Source organism: Centrocercus urophasianus, unplaced genomic scaffold, assembly GCF_019232065.1.
Source record: "Centrocercus urophasianus isolate 14NV4802_14NV808 unplaced genomic scaffold, USGS_Curo_1.0 seq_11, whole genome shotgun sequence".
Taxonomy (NCBI): Eukaryota; Metazoa; Chordata; class Aves; order Galliformes; family Phasianidae; genus Centrocercus; species Centrocercus urophasianus.
In genome coordinates, this window is record NW_024884253.1 from 55,881,309 (window position 1) to 55,907,928 (window position 26,620).

Here is a 26,620-nt window from a genome sequence, read left to right on the forward strand (position 1 = left end):
TGGAAGGAAGGAAGGAAGGAAGGAAGGAAGGAAGGAAGGAAGGAAGGAAGGAAGGAAGGAAGGAAGGAAGGAAGGAAGGAAGGAAGGAAGGAAGGAAGGAAAAACATTGAAACATAGGACAAAAAAGATCAGAAAGTGACTATGTCCCCAGGATCTTCCTCCCTTTCCTTCACTAACAACTGCAGGATATGAATCATATGCAGTAGGGCCACCAAGCCCTAACAGCTGATCTCTGCTCCATTTTCCTGGGAAAGGAGACACTCTTTTCAACTTTATCTGTCAACATGTCATGGCAGAAAGGAAAGCCATGAAAAAATCAAGTCAGAGCTTTCCCAGTGACGAAGCTTTTTACAAAAAGCAAATGTTTTCTTTAGAATTATTACCATCTGGGCTATTTCCACATTGCAGCTGAAGGCCAGTAGTTTGCAAATGCAAATACTTGGGGGGGGAGTAAGGGAAGAGGGACCGTTTCCATTTTTGCCAGTGTGTAAATCTTGTTTTCTGCTGGCTGCAGTCACCCTGATGAACTTAGACTCAGTGAAGACCCCACTGCGTCATGACATGAATATGATTTTGACGTCCATAATGTAAATGCTTTCTTATATTCCATACAAACAAGGCAAGAGAAGAGATAGTCTCATTTACTGCCAAGGTGATATTTGATCATTAGATGATGTATTTACTCAAAGCACCATACTCCAAAATGTCCACATACGTGCATCTACCACCTAGGTCATTTCACCAAAAAATCTGAGAACACAAGTAAGTCTCCTTGGATTCATCAGTTCTGATGCTTTTGGCACAGTTCTTCATCAGCCCATGCTCTTCTGCCTATTTGCTTTTTTCATTGTCTGCTCATATTATCTGATCCTGTAAACACATAGAACTAACTACATTCTGTGATTAAAAACAGGAATACTTTCTCTTGCAGTAAGTAAAGTTAATAATGCTAAGAAATGGGCTCTTAATGCAGCATCCCAAGTATCTTCCTAGAAGATGTCCTATGGGCCCTAATTATTTCTATCCAAATAAAAAGGATTGAGTCCAGAGCTTTAAATATCTGCTTAGTTTTCAACTGGATTTTACTGGTTGTTTAAGTAAGCATGCTCATTAACATATGTCATCTGCCCAGACATTATTTCATTGCTATGTGTTGATCTGATTTTATTAAGACCTACAAGCCTTGATCCTGCCTGAATGATGGACTCCACAGCCGATCTGCTGCAGCAGCTACAGTCATCTGAACAGGTTACTCTCATGCCCACAAGCTCACAAAGTCTGCAGTCCTTCCCTGAAGAAGGTTTTCACCTGCAGATTCTCGCATCTTGTAACTGAGCCCACAGTTTTTGACTGTTAGTGCACAGTGAGGATGTTCCTGGAATCTAGAAGAGCAGACAAATCAGCCAGACAAACACCAGATTTCAATCTTTCCCTGTATCCTTCTATCTTCTATCCCCAGTCCCTCCTCCCAAGTAAGAAATGTTAATCTATTGTGTGGTGCAGGAAGAGTTTTGCATGTTCCTTGTCTGCCCCAGGGTTGATGATTGTTTTGAACTATGATATAATTCCTGGAGCTGCTCTCAGCGTGGTGGCTTTGGCTTTGCAGGCATTGTTTGGGAAGAAGGAGGAGAAAATATTCCTGTGGCAGCCCATCTTCATTTTCCATCTCAGGGAGGAAATTCACAAATATTTTTTGGTTGGGGTTTTGTAATTTTTACATATGTTTCTAAAGGACTGCTGGTGGGAAAAGCTGACAGGCCAGTGAGTGAAGAAACAACACATGGGCCTTCCATGCGATTATGCAGTGCTAGCATTCCTTGAAGAATGGCTAGAAGAGTATGGCAGTTTTCACATTATTTTCTTTTCAGATTCTTAAAAATCTTCATCAGCCCAAATGGTATCAGAGTGCCTTCTGTGGACATTAAGTGGTACAATCCATTTCTAGTGCATTCAGTTATTTCCATTATTTCTCTCTTTTGTACTTTCCCACTCCTTCAGGAGCCTTTCGTTTTCCACCCAGGTCCTGTCAAACATAATTATTACTCTTTTTAGTCCAGTTCCTGTCTCAAATGCTTTAGGATCTGTTGATATCCTGGAGACGAAAGATTGTCCCAGGCTGCCCCCAGCTGCTGTATGCATGGGATGGAGCTGAGGGCTATCAGGAGTGTACAACCCAAAGGAGCATCCCGGGAACCCAGTGCCACCAGATGATTGGTGGTGCTGACTTTGGGACCAAACTGTAGCTTTGCCTTGCTCACATCCTGCTGAGATAACAGAAATATCTTCTCTGCCAGTTAGGCAGCAAAAAGGTCTGTCAGGCTTTGTACCAAGGTAGGGCTGAAGAGGTAAATGCTGTTTCCTCACAAAGAAGTAAAAGCTCCTTATCATCTACAAAGGGTTAGCTACAGTTTAACCCCACATCTTTCCTTGAGTGACAAATACCAGGACTGATGAGCTAATTCCAGTCTGAGATGAATTAGCATCCATGTACTTAACAAAGAAATGCTGAAGCAACAACCTGCTATGCCACTTGGCCTGGGACAATGAGCCATCAATAACTTCATATTTTAAGTCCTTTCACCTAGCAGTGTTTGTGAACACTGCCCATTAGCCCTCCTCCAGCCCCCCAATGCCACCTCTAGAGATGATGAAGTAAAATTCAGTTTGAGATCACACTTATTCCTGCATCCAAATCCATCACATATTATAGCCTCTCATGTTAGCACAAACATCCTTTAGAATGAAACTTTCCTATTACCATTTCCATTACAGAATCATTTCATCTGTAATAATTTTCCATCAGAGGCTGAAGAGGAGTCTGCTGCAGCTTTACCTGCTGTTCATACCAGGCACGATAGAGAGATACCATTTTTCTTTGTGTTTGAAACCAACAGGAGGAGGAAAAGGGTCTATAAATACAGCTGATCAAGAGTTTTTTATATCGATTGGTGTGCTGCAAAGCCCACCTGTAAGAAAGGGGGAAAGCCAGAGGAGTGGGGTGAAATTTAGGAAAAATCAGGGCTGAATTAATCCTTCAGACTTAGCTGTTTCTGCGGAGCACAGCTCTACAGTCCTGCCGGCTCAGAGGGCCATTATTCAAGGGTTAAATGTCACTCAAATCAACCTCATTATGAACTGAGGGATGAGGAGGGGCTCGGGGGAGACACTGCTTTCTTATGCATTTCCAATTGAGCCGCTCTGGCCTGGAGATGACCTGCCACACGATTTTTAAATTATCTCTGTGCGCGCTCTGCTTGTTTTGGAAATGCTCTAAATAAAAATAATGGACTGTCTTTTAATAAGTCTCATTGTGAAGATTCCACATATCAAACAACGCAGCGCAGCTTGGAGGCAAGCGACGGGCATGTGTGATCTAGCTGGAAGAGAGACAAATGGTGATGGGAGCAACTCCATCTAGGGACCGCTGACAAGAAAATGGCATTCGCAAACTGACACATCTGTCAGGGTGGAGAATATTGGCACCTGTCACGCAATTTCAGTCATGACTTTTAATAAAGCTGCTTTCCCCTAGGTAAAATTGGAACTTGACTGTAATATTAGCTGCAAGCACGTCTTGTTTTCCCCTTCAGAGCTCTTTTGTACGTGAGACGTTTCAAATGAATCTTAAAGCTGAAGTAATGATGTTTACTACTTCTTTCCTTCTCCCCCCCCCCCTTCCCTTTCCAAGTCTGGGTTTGAAAGAGATGTTGTGCTGAGTTTTTTTCTTTGCAAAATGTCTCCCCTTCATCTACCACTTCCAGATTTTTTGTGTGTGTGAGTGTGTGTGAGCGCGTGTGTGTGTAGCGCTTTTTCTCTATCACTCTTTTTTTTCCTCCCTTTCCTCCTCCTTTTCAGCTGGGCTGTTGTTTGAGTGAATTTAGCCTGGGGAAGCATGTATATCATAAAAACTGGGTTGGGATTTGTTGGCTGTCAGTCAATAAATCAGTCAGAGTTTAATTACCAGGCATGTGATGGGAAGCGGTGACAGGCACCAGGTCTGTTGGATAGCATTTCTTATGGGGCAGCCGCTACTAAAAACAAAAAGTTAGAGAGTATGTGTGCGTGAGTAGACGCCGGATGGGAAGGAGGGGGAGAGATGGAGGAAAGGAGGGGGAGACGTGGAGAAGGAGGAAGGGGGAAAGGAAAAGTTGAGGAGTCCTGCAGCTGGAATCTGCTATTATGAGGGGGAAAAAATGTTTTGTGTTCTTAAAACAAAGACTATGAGTGTGTATTTCAGGGCAAGAAACAGGATTTTAAGAGAAGCGTTCTCATGTTTTGCTTGAAATATGGCTGCGTGTCCTGAATGCTGGCTGATGCCTGTACTAACTTACGTTGCACTCGTGTGCGCCCCTTTGTTTAACACTTGCAAACATTTTATCAGAAATATTGTTTTAAAAGGAAGGAAAATAACTACAGTTGAGGGAACACATTGGGGAGATGGGGCTGGAAGGAGCTGGAGAACTATTGTATTACAAAATGACATAATGTGTTAGAGGACCTTTCACAAAGTGAGAGTAAAGTTTTTTAATAAAATATGAAGGTTATATAACATTCCCAATGAGGAAATCAATAACTTTTTTTTCCCCTCCCTCTTCCCCCTTTTTGGAGGGTTTCCAGGATGTCTGACCATGGAAATCATGTACAATTTTTTTCAAAGGCAATTCATATTTGACGTGGTTTTTATTTTTGACTAGTGATGAGAGATGTCATCTTCTTCCTGTCATATGCCATGAAGCATTATGTGGAGATACCGCAGGATGTTTTGACTGAAAAGATGCTCTATTTTCTTTTAACTATTCTCCTGTGGTGTGTCTCAGTGTGTGTTTCAGAAATCTTTTGTCCACTTTAAGGCATTATGGGTAACGGACACAAAAATCTCTGGCTTGAGGTAGTGTAGCTGCTCCTCTACTGGCAAAGCATTTGTCCGTGAGCATGAGGGATTTGTGAGAAGAGGAAAGAAATGATCGGCAGGAGAAGTGCTTGTTACAAGTGGACTTCAGCTGGTGAAAATTTAGCAGAGAGAGAATGGTTCAAATTTCATGGAAACGTCTCCACACAAAAAATGTCAGATTGCACAGGGAACTTTGCCCTACTTAGACATCTAATTTAAGCAGTGTCTTGATTCAAAAATAAGAACAAAACAAGCTGTTTTGCTCAGATAGGTGGACTCCCATGCTGACAGCCTGTTTATCTCCTTGTCAGGTTGCTTCACAGCTGCCTCTGCGACTTCATCTCTGTGACTCTGGATGCCCAGCAAGACCTCCCACAGTTCACCTGTAGGACCTCTTCCCATCCAACTTTAAATTGTTCCTGTCATTTCTAGCTGACTATTTGTATACTTTCTATCATTTTTCCCCTACCCTCTGTCAACTTTTTTCACTCTCCTTAGATGGTAAATTCAGAGCAGAAATCTTTCTTCTTGAATGTTTGGCAAGTGCCTAGCATGCAGTGGGGACTTCTATAAATGTGCAACAGTAACTCTAGACCTTATGGTTAATACACATTCAAACCATATGGGTCGTGATATACAGATATACAGACCTGGGCTGCAGGAGCCATCTCTTAATTGCAGGAACAGAGGGCTGGAAGAGGGAGAGAGAACAGGGGAGGAAAGTAAGATGCAGGTGGGATGTGTTATGGTCACGTGAAGACATGCATTCAGTGAAAACTTTTGTGAATTTTTCTCCTTTAAAGAGCATTTTCCTCCTCATTACCTCTCTTTCTTCTGACTGTGGTCTGGAGATTCTGCAGCAGAGGAAAAGAGTTTTGAAATCAATGCCCTTTTCTGTCTCACATGAACTACGAGCAGCATCAGGTTAATTGGGCCTCTGTCCTAGATTTCTTGTGGAGCTAAATAAAATTAATATACCTATATAAACCTCCTCAAAAATCCCTTCTCCATTTCCAGTCCTGTCCTAGCAATTTTGCAAATCCCAGGTCGGATTTTCTAGCAGACCACTCGAATATCCTACTCTTCCAGGGTCAGCTTGCCCAGTCTCACTAAAATTTGTTTGAATGGTGCAGTGGTTAAGCGCTTGCTAAAACAGGTTTGATGGAAGCAGCAGCACTTTGTGGATGATAGGAGTGCAGCCAGACTCCCATCCACCAGACCTGTCCATATGGGACAATGGGAAATTTCATTAAGCCAAGTTAGCCCTGCATGAGATAGCCTCCCTATATCACAGTGCCTGAAGAAAAAGTGTCAAGGGAATTCTAGTGCCCAGTGATGTGCACAACTGACCCACCTCTGTTCCAAACACTCCCCAGCAGCAAAACCAGCTCTCTGCTGCCAGACTGGGAAAGAAAGAACCAGTGAAACTAGTTTGTAACTGGTTAAATCTCCTGCTGTGCTTCAAAGCTACATGGAAACCTGTCAGGGTTGAAGTCTTAACACAAAAATAATAATGGGACATGCAGCTCTGGATTTGTAAGTCAGAATCAGCCTCCTGAATGAGTCACTCTGGCTATTAATGTAGTGTAAGAACATCAAATTATTGTAATCTTTGTCAGAGGTCAACAGAAGCTCTACAGGCATGGGATATATACCTCTTAATAATTTAGGGAAGCTGCCTTTTTGCTGCCGATGGTAAATTTCACTTGCTAAACTCTCTTGCTGAAGCCCTGCTGCTCTCTTCCTCGGGCAGGCGTGAGTGCCAGGCTCTCCATCAAGGAGTTCAGCCTTCCCATAGACCTGCTGGAACAACTGGTGGCATCTCTGCTGGCTTTCTGGGATCAGCACTGCTAGTTCGTGTTGGGAAGATTTGAGGCTTCCTATCCACAGCTTTGAGTTTTTCAATGAAATCTTCTCAATATGTAGAGCCTTAAACTTTAAAACACAATCAGGAGTTATTCTGCATTTTCACAGAGAAATCTGGATGCTCAGCTACTCAAGATAGGTCTTGCTTGCCAGCAAATCACCCATGCCTCCAAATGTTACTCATGCTGAGTAATTTTTTAGCTGCCCACACCCACTAGAGCCAAATCTATGGAACAAATTATAACTGTGTGCCACAAGGAGTGGAGAGGTCTGGGTGCAGGAAACTGCTCCAGGCTTAGCTCTGTGACACTGAAGAAATTTTGCTGAAAGGGAACAAGACACAGACTGCGTTTGTACCAGAATTTAGAAGCAGGTAAACTTCCTGTATTACTCCATTTCATTGTGATTTTTGTGTTCTCCTCATCATGATTACCCAAGAAAAAAATGCACTTCTTTCACAGATGTTTTCCAATTTTCTTGAAATCTATTTCTCACATTCAAAGGAAAAGGAACTTTTGATACATTACATGTACGGGCCAAAGATTTCCTTAACAAGTGCTACTCCCGGAGTGTACTTTGCAGCACTTCATGAGCCAAAACTCCTGACCCTTGATCTGAACAACACGATGAGCGTTCAAGGACAGGAAAAGAGGATGGGGCCAAGATCCCACCTCCAATTTCCCTTTCAACTGAGTGTGTTAATTGATATTTACTTAGGGAAGTGTGTGATGGCCTCTAGTGGTGCACGGTAAACACAGAAGCGTTGCAGCTTCTCTGCTCTGTCTTTTGAGAGGCACTGGAGGACAAGATTCTGAATGTGCTGACATGGGTGTATTGTTACCACATGAGTAATGAAGCAGAGTCGGGACAGACGGGCAGCTCCTCTCATGCCACTCATTCCTTCTTGCTCTGAGAACGAGGGTGTTTGGTGCATGCTGGGAGCAGATGCAAGAGCTGGTATTTAACAGTGACACATTATGTATGACACGTTTCCTCTGAACTCACTGTTGTGTTTCTCTGTCCAGCACTGGGGAATGGCAGTAGGCTGATTCATCATGGTTTTCTTTTCCTGCTACCTACCAGGCACATGTGCACATCGATATGCAATGCTCAGAAACAGTAATTTTGATTTGTGTCTCTTTTTCTGTGCTTTTTTTCCCTGTTTATCATGATATATGTTGATTGCATAATCAAATTGAGACTGTGGCAGAAGAACCAGGACTATGGGACGTTTTCTGCAAGAGATGAAGCAGGCTGACCCCCAGCAGCACAAACACACCAAGCCTTCCTTCTGTAAGGGCAGCCTCTGCCATTACTACGCTGAACGTGATGGCCATTAACTAATCACCATAAGGAAAAATATAGCTCTCTCTCCCTCCTCCACTGCACACGGAGGCACATACCATATAAACATCATAAAGGACACAGCGAGAGAGGAAAAACACTAGAGGCCATACTAAACCACATATAACCCTGATTTGAGAAGAGACTGTTATTCAAAGCAGTGAAAGCTTTCATATACAGTATGGCCAGAGAGTCGGATGTTTTCTCAACAGTTTCCTAAGCAATAATACATAGATAAAGAGGTTGGAATCTGCCATCCCCTTTATAACATATGCATGTCTATTTATGAAGACACTTAAGCATGGATTTAGTAAGTCCAAGACAAAGCTCTAGAGGCGGCTGTCTCTTTAAATCCGTCTCCTACCAAGTGAAATTTGTGGCCCTGATGAATGGCAGAGCAGAGTCATCCATAAAAGGGCAGAGGAAAATCACATTCATTTGCATACAGTAATTATTCTCTGAATCAGGCCACCTTTATTGCTGCCAGAAAATCTACTGTCAGCATCGCTCCATAGATCATGCTGGAGAAGCCAGCAGCCGAGGAGCAGGGTGGCTCGGGACCCACCGACCAGCTTGGCACTGGGGCACAGTGCATCGTGCCTTGCTCCTCATCCCAGCACCGTGTGCTCACGGCAGTCCTGGCCTGGTGTCTCATGCAGTGTCACGGGAGGGCAAATATATGCACCCCTAAACATGCTACAAGGCATGACAGAGCAACGTGGCTCTGACTGACTGACATTTCAGCCTGTTGTGAGAGAAGAAACAGGGGAAAGGGCACACCAGGGGCAGTACAGGACAAATACAAACACAAAGCAGCAATCCTGAATCAGCAAATTAGTAAAGATCGATGAGGCCAGATTCCCATCACAGCACAAACAAACTTATTGCAGGCTGGTAACCTTCTGCAGCTCTTCTGCTGTGATCCAGCAGGTGGGTCACAATATGCAGCATGGAAACAGAGCTTATGCAGGTACCCTTGAGTACCTTGTGGAATGACACGTTCCCATCTGGCCATCTATCCATGTGTGTCTGTCTACCTGCAATGCTATTATGGAGATGAAGTCTGTCAGACTTCATTGTAAGGACATCTTTGGCATAAATCCAGTTGTGATCACACTTCTCGTGATACAAAAACCTGACATGCAGAAAATGCACATTGGCTGAATGAATCACAAAGATTAGAGCAGTTTGGAGCTGAAAGCAATGTTAGTGGCTTTGGTGCCAATGCTGCCATTTGCCACACTTCCTTAGCTATGACCCTAAATAAGATCTCTCCACCACAATCATTGTTGTGCAAGATCTGCCCACCAATTGGATGTGTGCTCATAGAAGTCTGAGCACAGGCCCAAGCACATGGTCAAATCTAAATTCACATCTCCTCTTCAGGGTCACTGGATATAACCTTTCAGAGTCGGCATGGATTTGAGTTTCTTATCAGGGTAGGAATTTCTGTACATCTGTAGCGTTAGCTGAACAAAGGCAGCATCTTATGTCCCACACAAGCTGAGGCTTCATCAATTAGCCAGTGTTCGGCAGAATATGGAGCTCTTCCATGAAGAAGCACAATTTTGTAAGCCACAATATGAGACAACTAAAAATCCATGAGTTCTTTGTCCAAACACCACTGCCTGTCATAGGAGAACAAAGGTGTGGGGGAAAGGTGATGAATTCCAAAAGATGCAATAAGGTTACCTTTGTGTTGTGTTAGCAGTAAATTGTTTTGTTCATTGTACTCAGTGGCACTCCAAGCACTTAGGATGAGAAAACATGGGAAACTTTAGTGAGTGAGAAGTTTTCTAGAGCATGATCAAACAAATCTGACCCCAGATCTCCTGTAAACACAGCACAATCAAAACTGCCTAATCAAAACTCTATGTGACCCTGCTGATCACCATTATTTCTTGGTTGACTGCAGGTACCCTAAAGTTACCATTTTTCTCTGTATTCTCACCTCTAACAAGAGATAAACTCAGTTTATGCTTAGTTTAATTTGTGACTTCCAAACGTCTACAGCCAAAAATCATTCTTCCACCATTTTTTACTTAAGTAATATTTTAACCCAAATTGAAAACTGTCTGATGCAATACAGCACTTTTCAGTATTTCCTGCTGTTCTTTCTGTGTTATAATACTATCCAATCACGGAGTTACCCTGGGACTGCTAGGCGAGGATCTCTTTTAACCTCTGAGAGCTGGTTTAGTGATTTTGTTAGCAAACAACAGTTTGTGCTTCAAATCCATAGTAAAAGTTTCAGTCAAAGCAGGACCTTGTTTTTTTTTTCCAATAAGTGAGCGGTGATAGAAAGCCACTTTAACTCAGATGTCATTTTCTGTGCTCAGGTATATAAAAATTAGCATGAAAATGACTGCAACCTACCATAGCTTCATGAATCTTCACTGGCCTATTTAAAACAGGCAGTAACTCACAGTTCCATTTCCAAAGCAGGCATCTGTCCACTCCAGATCCACAGTGACAATCAGCACTACTTTGTTCCTTTGTCCCTTGTCTGATTCCTCACAAAGCGAGTAGAGCATACCATGGGGAAAGACTTCTTCTAAAACAGGTTTCTGCTGACCAGAACTTACCCTGCCATTGGCATGAGATAGGCTTTTTCATCTCTGGAGCTAGCAATAAGCTATTTTGCAAACATTAAACTAATTCAAATAAGAAGCAGCAGAAAGAGAAAAAAGGAGGGAAAAAAAAAATGAGAGGAGGAGAGTCAGCATTGCTGAACAGTGATACTTCTCCTTGCCTAAAGCTCTGTCAAAGTACCTGACCCCTGACAGATCTAAAGTAAAGTCATTTAAATGATGTAAGGGATATAAATTTTTTTAAGCAAGTGGCACCAGCTCATGGCTTTGCTGTTTATTAGCGAACGAAGCTGCCAATATTGGCTTGCTCAGATGAGCACTTATAAAACCACACCGATATATGTGTTTGCATTCCTCTTCGGCTAAAAATTTGTCAGAGAAGAAAGGCATTAAACCTGTCACCTCGGATAAAGATCAGATGTTTGATTTCAAGCAGAAGAAAGCAAACACTTTGCTATAGACTCTATTAACTCCTTGAGTACTACTCCAGGGGAGCTGTGGGACAGGTCTGGCAGACCTGCTGCCATGACACTGTGCTATAGAGTTTTCCTGGAGGGTGTGATTGCTACATGCCACTTCCTTCCCTACTTCCTGCCTTCAGAGGTTGCAAAGCTGAACACACTGGCTGTCTGCAGAGAATGGTGCCATTCAGAACAAATCAGATTAGCTATTTGTTGATTGTCCTGCGGCTGCCGTGGGGCCTACATTTTCACAAGATGCATGCTCAGGGCATCTGATGGGCAGAGCTCTGATCCCCACTGCTACAGTGAGAGGACAGTATTTTAGAGACCTCTCTGTTATCTCTCTGATGAGAAGCTGTGGTTTTTGTCTGTACCTCTTTCCTCCTTAGTTGTACAGACACTGGAATGAGATTACAACCTGAATTAAAAGTCTGTGGCAAATATACTAACTCTTTTAACACCCCAAAGCAAACTGGAACCCCTTTATAGCTAGCAAGCTCATAGTGAAGTGAATAAACTTTCCTGAAGAAGAAGGAGATAGGAAGAAGTAGCAGAAATCTACCTTCAGTTTCCAAACACCTTCACACATAGATCAAGAGTTAAATCATATGAAAGAGGGATGTACTAAGAAGCATTAATAAATACTTTTATCTGGAAAATCCAAGCCATGCAAGACTGGGAATGTAACTCTGAGGCAAACTTTTATGGTCTCCAGTTTGAGGCAGATCATTTGGAACATTTGGAGGCATGTGAGATCATGGCACACAAGTGTTTGCTATATTAATCAAACAGCACAATAGTTGCCTGGATACCCACATCATTTCATCAGCTGTGGTGGCCTGTTACCAGTTTTCAGAAAATGAAATGTGACCCTTGAGGACTGTAATTGGGTGAGTGTAGTAATTTAGGAACGTTCGGGGGATCTGGAAAATCTGTCCAGCCAATTCACTTACAGCCAGCCAAGGCAGAAGGGTATTTCAGCAGTGAAGAGTCACGCATGGCGCCTGTTATCAGCACTGATACCCGCTACCTTCCCTTTGCTTGTTTGCTGCTTGGTGCCAGTTGCGATGAACTCCAGAGTCCTAATGAGCTCAGAGATAATTTTGTTTAGTGAAGGATTAAGGCTGTGCTATAGAATACTTACACACACACACAAAAAAAAGCCGGTCCTGTACCAGAGGAAACCATGGTGCATTTGCAATATAAAGTGCTGTCTCCTCTTACACAGAATGTTTGTTGTGAAACAACATTGAAACATAAAGGGCAGTGATCTCATATTTTAGCACAGGAGGCAAAAGCCCTTCGGGATTCATCCAGGCTTGTGGCATTTAGTTTAACCTGGTGTAACCTGATGCATTTTTGAGGCAGGTAAACTGTGCATGTGTTTTAATTACATCTGGGCTATGTAACCAGTCCAGAGTTCAGGTCAATAGAGTGATGAATTCTCTAGCCGCACAATCTTTAATACCGGCTGGACTGGTTATTAATTTTATTTATTTGTACTGTTAAAGACCTATGTAATTTGTAGCTTTGATCGTTTGTTTTTTAAAAGCTTGAAAATGTTCACACACTTTCAATCAATTCATTTTCTTGGGGTAACAAACTTTTTGCATGTTGTTTTTGTTATATATACTGTGTGCAACTGTTTACAAATCTCTTATTTATTCTATTTCTAACAGGGTATCGGGCTTCCTATTTCTGTCATAGCAGATTGCACTAGCTGTATGATATAGAAATACTAAAGGGCAGAAGAAGACCATATGCTCTATCATAGGCTGCTTTTTAATTCCTGAAATACCAAATCATCAGCTTAATCCTTCCAGTCTACTCGAGAGTTGTCTGTTACAACCCTGGAAGTGGGACAGGGGACAGAAGAAGGCATTCAGCCAGAACTTCTGCCAATATAAATCAGTGCATTTCCACTGACTTTAGTGATAACATCTTTAACACCAGCTGATGTTATGTACCAGATCGGTCGATTCAGTGGTGTCAAAAGGAAAAGTAGACTTCTCCATGTCTGTTTTCCAGGTCAAACACGGATAGCATGTTATTCAGAGTAAACCAAACCATCTGAACTCTTCTGAACACTAATAGACATATAATGCTGTAATAAAGTTATAAAAATTTAATATGCTTTGCTTTGGAAAACGCCTCTAACATCATGTCTGAACTCTTTCAAGCAGAGTGCATCCTCCATATTGTATGAAGATGGTAAAAATGGCTGTACTCTATATTTTGGTTAGTACTCATCTAAGAAACTTACTTTGAGATAATTTTGAACTGCTACTGGTTATTTTGTTAGGAGGCTTTTCAATTGTTCCTTTGACTGTTGCCACTCAGCTGGCAAATGCTTCAGAAAGGATGGCTGGACATTTTAATTCCGTTGCCAGAAATGACGTTCTTCTATGACAATTCCAGATGCAGTCAATGTCCTGTTGCCATTCCCTTGGCAATTTACCCAAGAAATTCATAGCTAGTCCTCTTAGGGGAGTTGCTTTCTCTTAAGTTTTCAGTGATCATTGCAGATATTTAGTTGTGTTTCTTCAGTATATGATAACTCTCCCAAGAGTTACCGTACTGCACATGATAGCATTTTGAACCTGCTTTAGCCAATTCTGTAGGGAGGCTGCGTTTAAGAACATTTTGAAAGAATCAGTATCATGCTGTGGAGACATTCCAAGTGTAGCTTTTCAAAGTGTACTTACTTCTTATTCAGGGGTCACTGACTGCATTCAAGTCAGCCTGGTGCAGTAGACTGCTACTGTATGTGAGTCTCCTCTGAACAGGTTTCCAGTTTCCATTAGCAGTGCAGCCCTGGGTTACATGGCAGATTAATTCCAAAAGATAAATTTGTGTGTAGAACAAGCATCTCGTCTGAAAGAAATCCATGAAGAATTGTCCATCTGAGAACAGGTTGCCTAGTCTAACCATGGCAACAAACACAACTCTATACAGTCTGTGAAAATGTATCTTAAAATGTTTTATGAAAGTGTTAATAAAAAATATTTAAGCTTTTGTATGAAGCATTGTGTTGGTGTGCCCTCTTGGAAGCAGCTGGGAAACAGAAAACCTGCCTTTTTAACTGATTTTGTAAATACTTTCAGCCTCCAAACTGCGTGTTATTTTATTGATATACCCTTACTCCAGAAGTCAGATTTCATAGTAGCAATCCTTTCTGAACCCTGAGAAGAAAAAAAAAAGAAAAAATTGAAACAAGAAGATGGGTGCATAATACATGGCTCCTCTGAGGCAGACATTGCTACAGTTATTCACAGGTTTCTGCAAAACAATATTTAATATTCTCTATACTGGAGAAGAAAAAGACTAAATCTGAAACATCTCTCTACCCACTTCTGTGCACCAAGAACATTCCAACTGTGATGCATGGCACTTCAAAACTGGTGAAAATGTTATATTGGTAAAAACATTAATAGTGAGAAAATCCTAAAAGCAGCTGAAATTTATGCTGATCAAATTAATACTCCTATTAATATAGAGCACAAAACAAAAATTCTGATAGAACAATGATAGTGGAAACTTAAGGATGAGGGAAAGAGAAGATATATTACATTGCAGTAGTAAGCAGGAGAAAAAAAATCCTAATGACTTTTTTTTTTTTTTTTGTCTTTAGGTAAGTTTCCCATGAAAAGACTATTTTCTTAACAAATTTGCTTTTCAGAATAATGCTTTCAACCTCTGTATTCATTTCAGCCAATGAATTTCTTGTGAACTATTTGCTGGATATGCTTGATATTTGTGAGTCAATATTTGAACAGATTATTTGACCCCCCCAAGTCATATGGTATTGTATCAGTGGCTTTATGCAAGACCTCAGTGAAACAATATAAATGAGAAACCATTCCCTAAAAACACTTGTAGGCAGGGGAAAAACAAAAAAACAAAAAAAACACCAGCTTGAGTGTTTGCAGGAAGAATGGCCACAGATTCACAAATCTTAAGAATTTTTGCAAAAAAAACTTTCGAAATGTGATTTTCTCTGCTTAGTCTGACATAGATTAAAATTTTCAGTTTTGCATTCTTAAAACCAAATCCTTTTCAAAGTCAGGTGTCAAAGACTAAGACTACTTGAAAAATACAGTGAAATTCAGTAAACTCCTCTGTTCAGTCTTCTGATGATTAGTTAATAGGAGTCTGTATTCTCTATATGTTCATATAAGTGTATATACATAGAATCACAGAATGCCTTGGGCTAGAAAGGACCTTAAAGCCCACCCAGCCTCACTGTCTAAAATGGGCAGGGCTGTCCCCCACCAGCTCAGCTGCCTAGGGCCCCATCCAACCTGGCCTTGAGTGTCTCCATGGATGGGGCACCACAGCTTCTCTGGGCACCTGTGTCAGTACCTCACTACACTTAAGACTTTCGTCTTTAGTTCTAATCTAAACCTACTTTTGTTTAATTTAAAATTCTTACCACTTTTCTGTCTTTACATACCCTGATAAAGAGTCCCTCCTAAGCTTTCCTGTTGGTCCCCTTTAAGTACTGGAATGTAACAGTGAGATCTCCTTGAGCTGTCTCTTCATTGGGTGGAACAGCCCCTGCTTTCTCAGTCTTTCTTTGTAGGAGCAGTTCATCCTTTTGTCCCTCCTCTGGATTTGCTTTTACGTTGGGGCCCTAGAGTTGAATACAGTACTCCAGGTGGAGTATATTTATGTATGAAAGTGTATATATGTGCATATATGTCTACTGAGACACATACTGGGAGGTACATATAAAATTAATTTTGTTATGAGTAGAATTTGACACTCAGCAGATCACAGAGAAGTTTTGTGTGGTCTTTGGACATTCCCACAAGGCATTGTCAATACAAAAGCAACATTAAATTTATATAGAACACATACAAAGGGACAGAGAAGTTTTCTAAGTGACATTATCCAGGTCTTTGCTATTCTTGACCAACATCTCTTAGAAGTCTATTCATAAATGTATTGACCTTCATCTTAAAACCAGTGACATTTCTGATCAGTGTCTCTTGAGAGTCTCATCTCTCTGATGAGAAGAAACCTTCTGACAGTGTCTGGGCTAAGTTTATTTATGCCTAGATTTATATTCATTTGTTCTTGTCCCTGTAGCTTTAATATATGTATCTTGAGTGTCTTTCAAGTATGTATACCAAATGCATTTTTAGAGCTTTGAGTATTTTTATTTTGATAAGACCTCAGAGATAATAAAAGTGCAACTACAAGGAGCTCAGAACTTATCTAAGATTTTTTTCCATGTTTTATTACCTGCTTTTATGCATAGAAAGTTGTAGGGAAGCTCTGAGCAATACAATGCTATATGGTATCCCGATACATTTGAGTAATACAGAAATATCTTAGAGAATTAAAAGGATTCAATCATGAATGAACCCAGTTCTTTTCTCTAGCTAATATACCCAGCTTGAGAGCAAGCAATCCCTTTCCTGTGCCTACAAGCTTCCTTTTTATTGAGGTGATGCTAATGGACAAGAGGGTCTTGTTGCTTACCTCATTTGGACTGTAAGATTCTGTGAACAGTATTTTAAATGTACAGTATGAATGGGTATTCATGAATAGGTATTCAATAAGTATAGTATGAATAGGAATTACAGTAGCCTCATTTTTGGATGCTGGAATCTCAGACTTCTGACATTTCAGAATTTAAGGAAATACAATTTGTTACAGGAAGTAGTGAACGAGAAATCCTTTCTCTTTTTTAAGCATCTGGCACTGGAGAGCTTTTAGAATCATAGAATGGCTTAGGTTGGAAAGGACCTTAAAGATCTGGTTCTAACCTCCCTGCCATGAGCAAGGCTGCCATTCACCAGCTCAGGCTGCCCAGGGCCCTATCCAACCTGGCCTTGAGTGCCTGCAAGATGGGGCACTCACAGCTTTCCTGGGTAGCCTATGCCAGGGCTTCTTTACCCTCTGAGTAAAGAATTTCTTCCTAGCATCTAACCTAAATCTTTCCTCATTTAATTTAGAGCCATTCCTCCTTGTTCTATCACTATCAGAGGATAAAAAGTTGGTTCCTCTCCTGCTTGTAAGCTTCTTCAAGTACTGGTAGACTGCAATGAAGTCTCCCCAGAGCCTTCTCCAGACTGACCAAACCCAGCTCCCTCAGCAAATTAGAGGGGGACAATTTCCTCACATGCCCTGCTGGCCACCCCTCATTTTGTGCAGCCCAGGATACTGTTGGCCTTCCAGTCTGCAAGAGCAAACTGCTGGCTCATATCCAGCTTTTTCTCCATCAGAACTAAATCCTTCTCCACAGGGCCGCTCTCAATAAGTTTCTCTGTCAATCTATAAATACAGACTGACCCAAATGCAGCACCTTGCACTTGGCCTTACTAAACCTCATTAGATTCTCATGTGTTCACTTTTCAAGCATGTCCCTCCCTTCTTTTGTGTTAACTACATCACTCAGCTTGGTGTCATCAGCAAACTTGCTGAGGGTACATTCAATCCCACTATCTCTGTCATTGATAAAGACGTTGAAGAACACTGATCCCAGAATGGATCCCTAGAAGATGCCACCGATGAATGGTGTCCACCTGGACATAGAGCTGCTGGCAACAACTCTGGCTACAATCATCCACCTTGTAGTTCACTCTTCAAATCCATACCTCTCCATTTTAGGCGTAAGGATATGGTGCAGGACCATGTCAGAGGTCAAGGTAGACTGCCCTTCCTTTATTCACTACTGCCATCGTTCTATCATAGAAGGCCACCAGATTGGTCAGCCATGATCTGCACTTGGTGAAGCCATGCTGGCTGTCTCAAATCACCTATTCATCTCTCGTGTGCTTTACCATCTCTTCCAGGAGGATCTGCTCCATGGTCTTTCCAGGCACAGACATGAGGCTCACTGGCCTGTAGTTCCCTGGGTCTTCCTTTCTCCCTTTCTTGAATATGGGACTTTTTCCAGTCACTAGAAACTTTACTTAACAGCCATAATTTTTCAGATATGATAGAAAGCGGCAGCCACATCAGCTAGTTTCTTAGAAACTCTGGGATGCATGTCATCTGACCCCATAGACTTGTACACATCCCATTTTAGTGGGATGCTTTGACCAGACCACAGTCATTCAGAGTGATCTATCTTTGTTCCTGCTGAAGTTGTTTGGGCAAAAATGGTGCAGGGGATGTAGTTTCTTCCCCTTTATGGATGTGGACAAATCCCCTTTATGGATGTGGACAAATTACCAGAGAAGTGAATGCACCACATACCATAAAGCATTCTTCTCCCTTCTTTAGTGTCACTTCTGATGTGATCAGGCTAACTAATTCACTCTGAACATCCATTATTGCACTGATGAGGTCTGACTGGCTGCCCTTACTGATTGACAAGAAAAAATGAGCCTTCTGAATATGGTCCCAATCTATATTCCAGACAAAGGGAAGGAAAAAAAAAAAAAAAAAAGAAAAAAAAAAAAAAAAAAAAGAAACAAGGGTAAAAATCAGTTCTATCTCTTTAAATTTTAGAAATTATGACAATCATGCCTCCTGATTTTTAATTTTCAATTTGCAGATGTGGTGCAGTACCCTGAGTCACTTGACCTCCCTAAGAAGCAGTCTTGTCCTGGTGTCCTCATAGGTACCTGTGTCCATCTGGCAGAGATGTTGTAATTCAGATCTCAAACTATGGCTGACTGCTGGGCTGTGAGCTGTGCAGCTTTCATGTGCCTTGTCATTCCCCTCTCTCTAACTTCAAAAGACTTAGAGAAATGTGAAGGGAACAATATCATATGGTGAGTCCTGTTTACGTGGCATGGTTTAGTCATCCTTATTTACATCACTGCCATCTAAACAGACCTATTCACAACACATAGCTGTCAGTTGGGCCAAACTTTAGATTACTGCTAATGTTTGCAAAGGGTTGGTTATGCAACAATACACAACAGCACATCAAATATAAAACCCCAGGGCAATGAAACTCAATCCAAACTGACCTAAGGACACAGACTTCTGCTCTGCATGTTGATGTATCTCATTACAACAGAAGGCAACTAATATCTTCTTTTAAATACAATGAAACCAATTTATTTTCACACAGACTGTCATTATTACCTCATGTTATCAAATACAACATGTACACACCCTCCAAGAAAAGTAGTCAGGCCAGGTTTGTTTGCAAGTAGCAAAATGTTTCTTCTTTAATTTCTATATGAAGTCATCACAGCAATTTTATAGACAGGAAGCTTTGGAGCCATGGAATGAGAGATGAGTGATTTAATGAACAATGAAACATCAATAAAAGATCTTAACACACAGATAGGAGACAAAAATGTGAAGTTTAAAATCAAAGTGATTAACATTTAGCTAAAGTCCTGGTCTATTATTCACAATGCCATTCAGTCCCCACACTTCACCATCTCCCTCCCCAAAATCAGCACAGCCATCAACAAGAGGATGCAATGGATGCCCTGGAGCAAGCAGAGACTGTTCCTGAAAAACCCAAAGCTGCTACAAAGACAGTGACGCAAGGCAGAAGGAGGCCTGTTTCCAAAGTAATTGTCTCTTCATAGTTCCCAGAACAGTCTTTGTAAGCTGCTGGCACCAAGGACCTAGCTGATAGCTCTGCAACACGGCTCATGTGCACCCCCATCCTCAAGTTATGTGAGATAAAACACACATTTTTATGTCTGACCATATGAGAGGATTAGGAAGATGGGTTTTGAATGCTCTGTTACAAATACCCAGGCAACCTGTATAAACTACTGACTCATCCAGTCCTCTGATGGCCGTAACAGGAAAGTCAGATGATTTGTTGAACCAAGAATTCAAAGGGGACACTTCTTCTCCACGTATGACCTCAGCAGCCATAAAGGACAAGTGGTAACGTCAGGCACAACTCTGCAGCTTGACTGCCTGCTAAGGGCCCTGCCCAGATGCCACCTGGGACTCAAGAAATTAAGTCTTTTGGATGATGCTTGATAATAAGGAGCCTAAGGAGAGTTTTTCAAGGCAAATTGTGCGTTAGGTAATGCAATGTATTTCAGTTTTCAATGAAGCTGTACCTGGTGCAGCTATGGCAAAAACTTCTTTTTGACCAGTGCTAGCCTCACTAATCTGCCCTTTCTGCTTCAGACTGTCACATAGAAAGTTTCCACTCAGAGATGCCACTTCTTTTCTGCAGCTGAGGTGTCTGCTGAAGGTGCCAGTGGACAGAAGTGACCCACAGCCCTCTGTTCTGAGCATGAGGAAGAATTGCACTGCGGATTATCCTCCAAATTGGAGGATAATAATGCAAATGCTCAAGATCAAGGGCTACCCTAGTCTCCTACATATTAAAATGTAGGCAGTGTATATATCTAATATGGCCTATATTCTTGCCAAATCAGTCTGGCACAGTGTTAGATGAAGAGCCAGATCCTCAGCTGTCATAACCTCAGCTGTGGCAGTTCATCCCAAATGAGGAGCTGGCCCCAGGCAAGCCCACTGGACATGACACATTTCCAGAAACGTAAGTGTAGTGTGAAAAAAGAAATGCATTGCAGAAGCAGAGAAGGAGGAAGTGACTGGGTAGAAGAAGAGAGCAGGGCTGCAGAGCAGAGTGGACAGCAGCAAATTCTTGGTAGTTCTGACACTGCTACCACAAAGAGCTTTCTAGCTGGTTATTTACCAACCACTCAGCACTGTGTTGTTTTTAATAAGTTATTACTTATGTCTCAATAAACTGAGACGTGCAGGTAATTACTTAGTTGGCTGATTCCATTCCCTCTCCCTTACTCCTTTCTTCAAAGAGATTTTAATGTGAAAGCCATCTTCTATGTCTCTGTGCAGTAATATACACCTGAGCTTTCAAGACCATGTGTCATAGAATATAAGAAAAAAGCAACCAAATAATAGAGAGCTGTAATTCCACTGATGGTTTCTGGTGATAAGAAAAGCTGCAGTAGCACAGCTCAAAAGGGTTTGTCACCATAACTCCAGGATCAAATTTCCTCATATTACAGAAAGATGGCAGAAAGAGTCTGCAAAGGAGACTCAAGGAGACACGTTATAAATGCCATGAAAAGAGCAATTCTTTCTGGTAGAAGAGCTTTAACACACTCACAGAGTGCCTAATCGTGGAAGTGCTGAGTGACTTCACCCCCCCTTGAACTTCAGCGGGAGGTGCAGTGCTCTGCACCTCCTTGGCAGAAGCATCACATCCCAAAGCAGGAGGAAAAATCATGTTCAGAACCACATGTGGCAAGGTATAAATTCCTACCTAATAAGATAAATCAGGTTACATTTAATCACTGGCATACAGAAAAAAAGAGATCCTGGACAGGGCCATACATTTAAAACAATCCAGTCATTTTTCTCCTCCAGAGAAGAAACCAATGTAAGAGGCATTTTAGAGTTTGAGAAGGGCTTTGACTGGCTCTAGCTTGTAGTAGCCATCTGCAGAGAAGTGAATTACAGCCTTTACACATCACTTCAATCATGTGCCAGGCCACAGCTCAGACATATCATAGGTAACTAGCATCAGAACACATAAAAACATTTTTTGTTCAATAAAGACTAACTCTTGGCCATAATTTCACCCTCTTCCCCATTTTTTATGGTAAAAGCCTTTTACAACAACATCTCTAGTTTTTATTTGCTGTTTTTTGTTGTGGCTTTTCTGTTGTAAAGATCAAAATCAGCATAGGATGAAGACTACACCTGAAAGACTAGCCTCTGTATCAGAGGGAGGTACAATATGGAGATGGTCCTAGGGATGTCAAATTCCTTTTCAGTTTCCCAACAGGCAGCATACAAAGTATATGCAAAATCCTTTACAGTGAAGCAGAGAGCTCCCGGGGAGTCCAGCTTGAGCTTATCTTTTTCCCTATTCTCTTTGGAGTTTTGAAACAAGAAATCCTTGCAAGTTTCTCCGGACTTGCAATACCTTTACTAGCTGGTCTTTGTATGACTAAGTCAAGCACATCTGTTTATGAGTTACCTGCTTTATCATGAAATACAAGGCAGCATCAATAAATTAAAGCTCACATCAGCAAACTTGCAGAAAGAGCATGCTTAGATCTTCCCCTCTTAAACAACCATGATATTCAGGAGGCTCACAGACATTCCATATTATATTTGCTATGCTGTACTCCTTCAAGAAATCATGATTCTGAAGCATCCTGATAACCAAAGACAAAAGGATTTGGGAAGGATAAACAATCACCAGTTCTGTTGGGTTCATTGTCAATTCCAGCTGCAGAATCAAGCACAGTGAGTATGTGTAAATAATTTTAAAAGACCACTGTGGAAGCAGCATTGAGATATTCCATGTTTCTGGGGCTCTCATGAGGTCCCTGTAGGCAGCCCTTACAATTAAACTGACACGCATTACAATTTTCAGAGTGAGCAGGCCAGTAGTGTGCCATAGGGTTTTCACGCAAGCCTGGAAGTATTCAAGGCTTGCTCAAAACATGGCCCACACTCAGTGAAGAGAAATCTAAACTGGGGTGTATCTGAGAACAGATAAACCATGTTGTAATCCCACAGCAGGACAAGTGCTGGACATACACTCTGTCATCTCCATTCTCTTTCCCCAAACATTAATCTGAAGCAAATCTGAAGAATGATCTGGACAGCCAGAGGGGTCCAGGGTCCAAGGTCATAAAACAACATGTACAAACCCAGCAACAGAAAAGCTGCATGCACGAATCTTGATGAGCTAGACTGGGAAGATCTAATAAATCCAGAATTCTGTTAAATCCTCTGGGAAACTACGTCATTCTGTCTGCTATCCTCTGCGTGGGGTGAGCATAGGGAACTGCATGAAGCTGAGATCACAGGGTTTGTCCAAGCACTTCTGGTTTCTTGGCCATTCAGACCATATGAATGTTTCTGTCTTTATTAGGAGAACCGCAGTTCTACAGATTTTGTTTTTGTTGTTTTTTTTTTTCTCTTCCTTTTTTTGAAACCTCATTTGTTTCATTTTTTTTTTTCCCTGTCATATTCTGAGTCTTTCTGTGACTCATAGATGCTCTGCATTGTCGCCCAGTTACTCATTAACCAAAAGCTGTTCCTCAAGTTTAGTAAAATAAGCTGTATGTCCTTCTCTATCTTAAATGCTAGTGTAACTTATGGATACTGGAAATCCATCTTCAGGAGTCACACTTCATTTTCTGGTAATGAGCTGTAGGGTTTGTGCACTGGACTGCCTCTCGCTGATTGCTAAGGTGCTAATGTTAAAGAATCTGGTATGCCCCATAAAATCACACAGTTGTAAATAGAGAACCTTTCCCACTGAGCTATCTTCATAAATGAAGTTGCTGTAGCAAGCTTTTCCAAGAACTCACAGTCCCACATGCTGCAGTTAAACTGGAATAATGATTTACAGTGTATGAAATAACCTCCTAAAGCTGAACTTTTGGGATTGCACAAGGGACTGTTCATCCACATTCCAGGTTTGATTGCTCAAAATTTATCTTAATTATGAGAGGCTCAATTAGAGTGAAGAGAGAGGGGCTGAGAGAGTGAGAGTGAGCGGTATTAGAGCTCTACGCTGGATGACTGACAGTGACATAATGCAATCAAAAATGAACATATCACAGCACAGCATTTAAGCAGGTCCCATTCTTCGGGCAGTCCTGAAAGGTCTGCTTGGTTCTGCTGTCTTTTGCAGATAGCACAATAGGTAAAGAAACGAGGATACATTCTGCAGATACACAGCTGTATTGTTGCTTGAGTAACTACAGCTATTTAAGCAACAAGATTCCACAAGGAAGAGTGACACTGTGCAGTAAAAGCATGCCTGTGGTGCACTGTGAGAAAGGATTAGAAAAATAAAAATTCCCTTAACTATTAAGCTCAAACAGGGATAGAACATGTCACACTATGCTTTTCCCTAGCAGATTAAGAGCACTCCCCCCGGTGGTATGGTCCCATCCAGCTTCTTCATACACTTATTGTCCCAATAGTTGTTTTTCCTTTCTATTGTGCTAAAAATGTGTTATTCACCCGACATTACAGACACAAAGCTTAGATGCCAAAGAGCCTGCAGACATCCTGGACACAGAGCAGTGAAGTCACAGAGCAGTAGGTAGAGAACAGAAGGAAAAAACACATGCAACAGTGAGATCATTCGGTTACTCATCACAGGCACGTACTCATGATGTCAGAACATTTTTTACAAAATGTAGCAGAGTGAAGCAGAGAAGAAGCTCTTCTACATTGTGGTGACCTTTAAACTTACTTTGAGGCTCTCCTTAGTGGTGTGAGTGCTCAGCACTTGCACCTCTCTGGCAGCATCACCTGAGCAGAGTGTACCAGCCTGCCTCCAGCAGTGCCACCGAGCTGTGTTTGGGACAGGCTGGGAACAGCTGGTGCTGTCCTCATTATTTTCATGGCAGCTGAGGATTCTCCTGCACTCCAAGAATCCTCAGCTGCTGCTTTTATCCTCCCTCCCCTTTTTTTGTAAGAGGGTATATATTTCCTTTGAAGAAGCAGTGGGGCTCATAAATTAGACTGACTTCTCCCTGCAACTGCTTCTCCTGTTTTTCTGCATTCATTTACTCTTGGTCATATCTTTTAGCAGCAACTCATGAGAACAGCACTTGGGATGTATTTTTTCTTCTATGTAAGTGGAAAACTTCCTGTCTTTCTGCAGTTCTGAATAGGACATCACGACAGATTGGTCATGCCCTCAAATGTGGGCCAGTGGCAAATGCAGGAACAGTTGGAACTCTGAAGGGACAACACCCTCACATCTAAAAAAAAAAAGAGTGAGCAGAAGAACATGGCCACATTGAGGGAGAGAGGAATATGGTGTGGGACCAAGATTATATCTTCTTCTCACACTAGCAAATAAAACATTCAGAGCAGCACAGAATGATACACAGTCCACGGCTTTGTGGGGGAGGCTATACAATTGATTCAAGTCCCTCCAGCTAGCAAAACTCACAGCCTCACAGAGAAATTTTCTAATAAACATCTGAAATTAAAGCTCTATCGCTAACAGCAAAATTACAATTTACAGTTTAAAGACGCATTCAATTATACTTACCCAGAGACAAAGAAGACAAGAAAAATAAAATAAATCTGGAAAGAAAAGGAAGGGCTTCAAATTTGCATCAAATCTTAATCCAATAATCTGTCTTTAATTATCCGTGGCAGACTCTCTCCTAAAGTGATCAGTTTTGCCTCAGATCTCCAAATCTTTTGGCCCAAAGTCAAACGGATAAGTGCTTTATCACTTGAGGCTGGGAGAGCATCTATGTCTGCAGGCTCAGTGAGAACATTTATAGCTGGTATGCTTGGCTGCCATTGTGGATTTGGTTTAATCTGCTGAGAGTCTTTTTTCGTCTTTGACTCCATTTCATGCTTTGAACCAGTGGTAAGACTTTACTGGATTAGTCCATTTCTGAGGACAGAAAGAATATTGTTCCTTCACTGGTGTCTGGAAGTTCCCACTGTATTTTGTCTGCATTTTCCTTCCGTTTACGTACCCTTTGTCTGACATTGGAAAATGTTGCATTGGTGAAAAATTTCACAAAGGCAGAGGAGCAACAGAGATTCCTACTTTGGGCATTTTTGTTTGTTTTGTATGTCCTAGACATCTGATATGGTGGTGGTGTTCAAACACCACAGAGGAGAAAAAACATTCAAAACAATGAAGGTAGTCCCTTCATTGACTTCTCCCTCTCTCTTATTTATCTATCTACCTACTTATTTATTTATTTTTATGGCAACACAGGTGACACTACTTTTCCTTTATTTTCTCATCAGGGCTGCCTCTGCTCTTTTCATACTTCCCATACCTGATCACCAACAGCTCGAGACACAAAAGCTTTTCACTCCAATTATAAGTTGCTATATACATAGAGATAGAAGCTAGATACAAGTAAAAAGTCTCCTACAGTGAGGGTGGTGAAGCATCAGAACAGGTTGCCTAGAGATGTGGTTGATGCCCCATTCCTGCAGACTTTCAAGCCTATACCAGGTCCTGGGCAACCTAATTGCTGCAGGTGTCTCTGTTCATTGCAGGGTATTGGACTGGATGGGCTTTAAAGGTGCCTTCCAACTCTAAGGATTCTATGATTCTATGAGCTTAGCACCTGTCAATCTTTTAGATCCTACTTTTTTTCTCCCTTTTGAAAGGGAAGAAAAAGTTCTGCCACTGAGTAACACGAAGTACCCAGATTCACTTACAGCAACAGAGTGATCCTGGGCCATATTCTGGCATGGTTCTGCTGTTGCGAAGATGTCTCTGAAAAGTATCTGTGGGTGGGAAGGTTGGGACTTGCCACTGCTTCTCAAGAGGTCTCTCTTTCCCATATCAAGTCAGACCACATAAGAAATATGCTTCTGAACCCAATGAAGCCATAAGAGGGAGCTACACAGACTTCCTCTTTAAAAGTATGTAATTTAGGGAAATAATCTGAATGCAATAACATTACTTTGCGCCAGGAATACTCACAAGACACACTCAAAGAGCAGTCTGTTGTAAACGTGTCACTCACAAAGGTACCAGAAACCTGCGTTTATTGGATCAAGTCACAGGC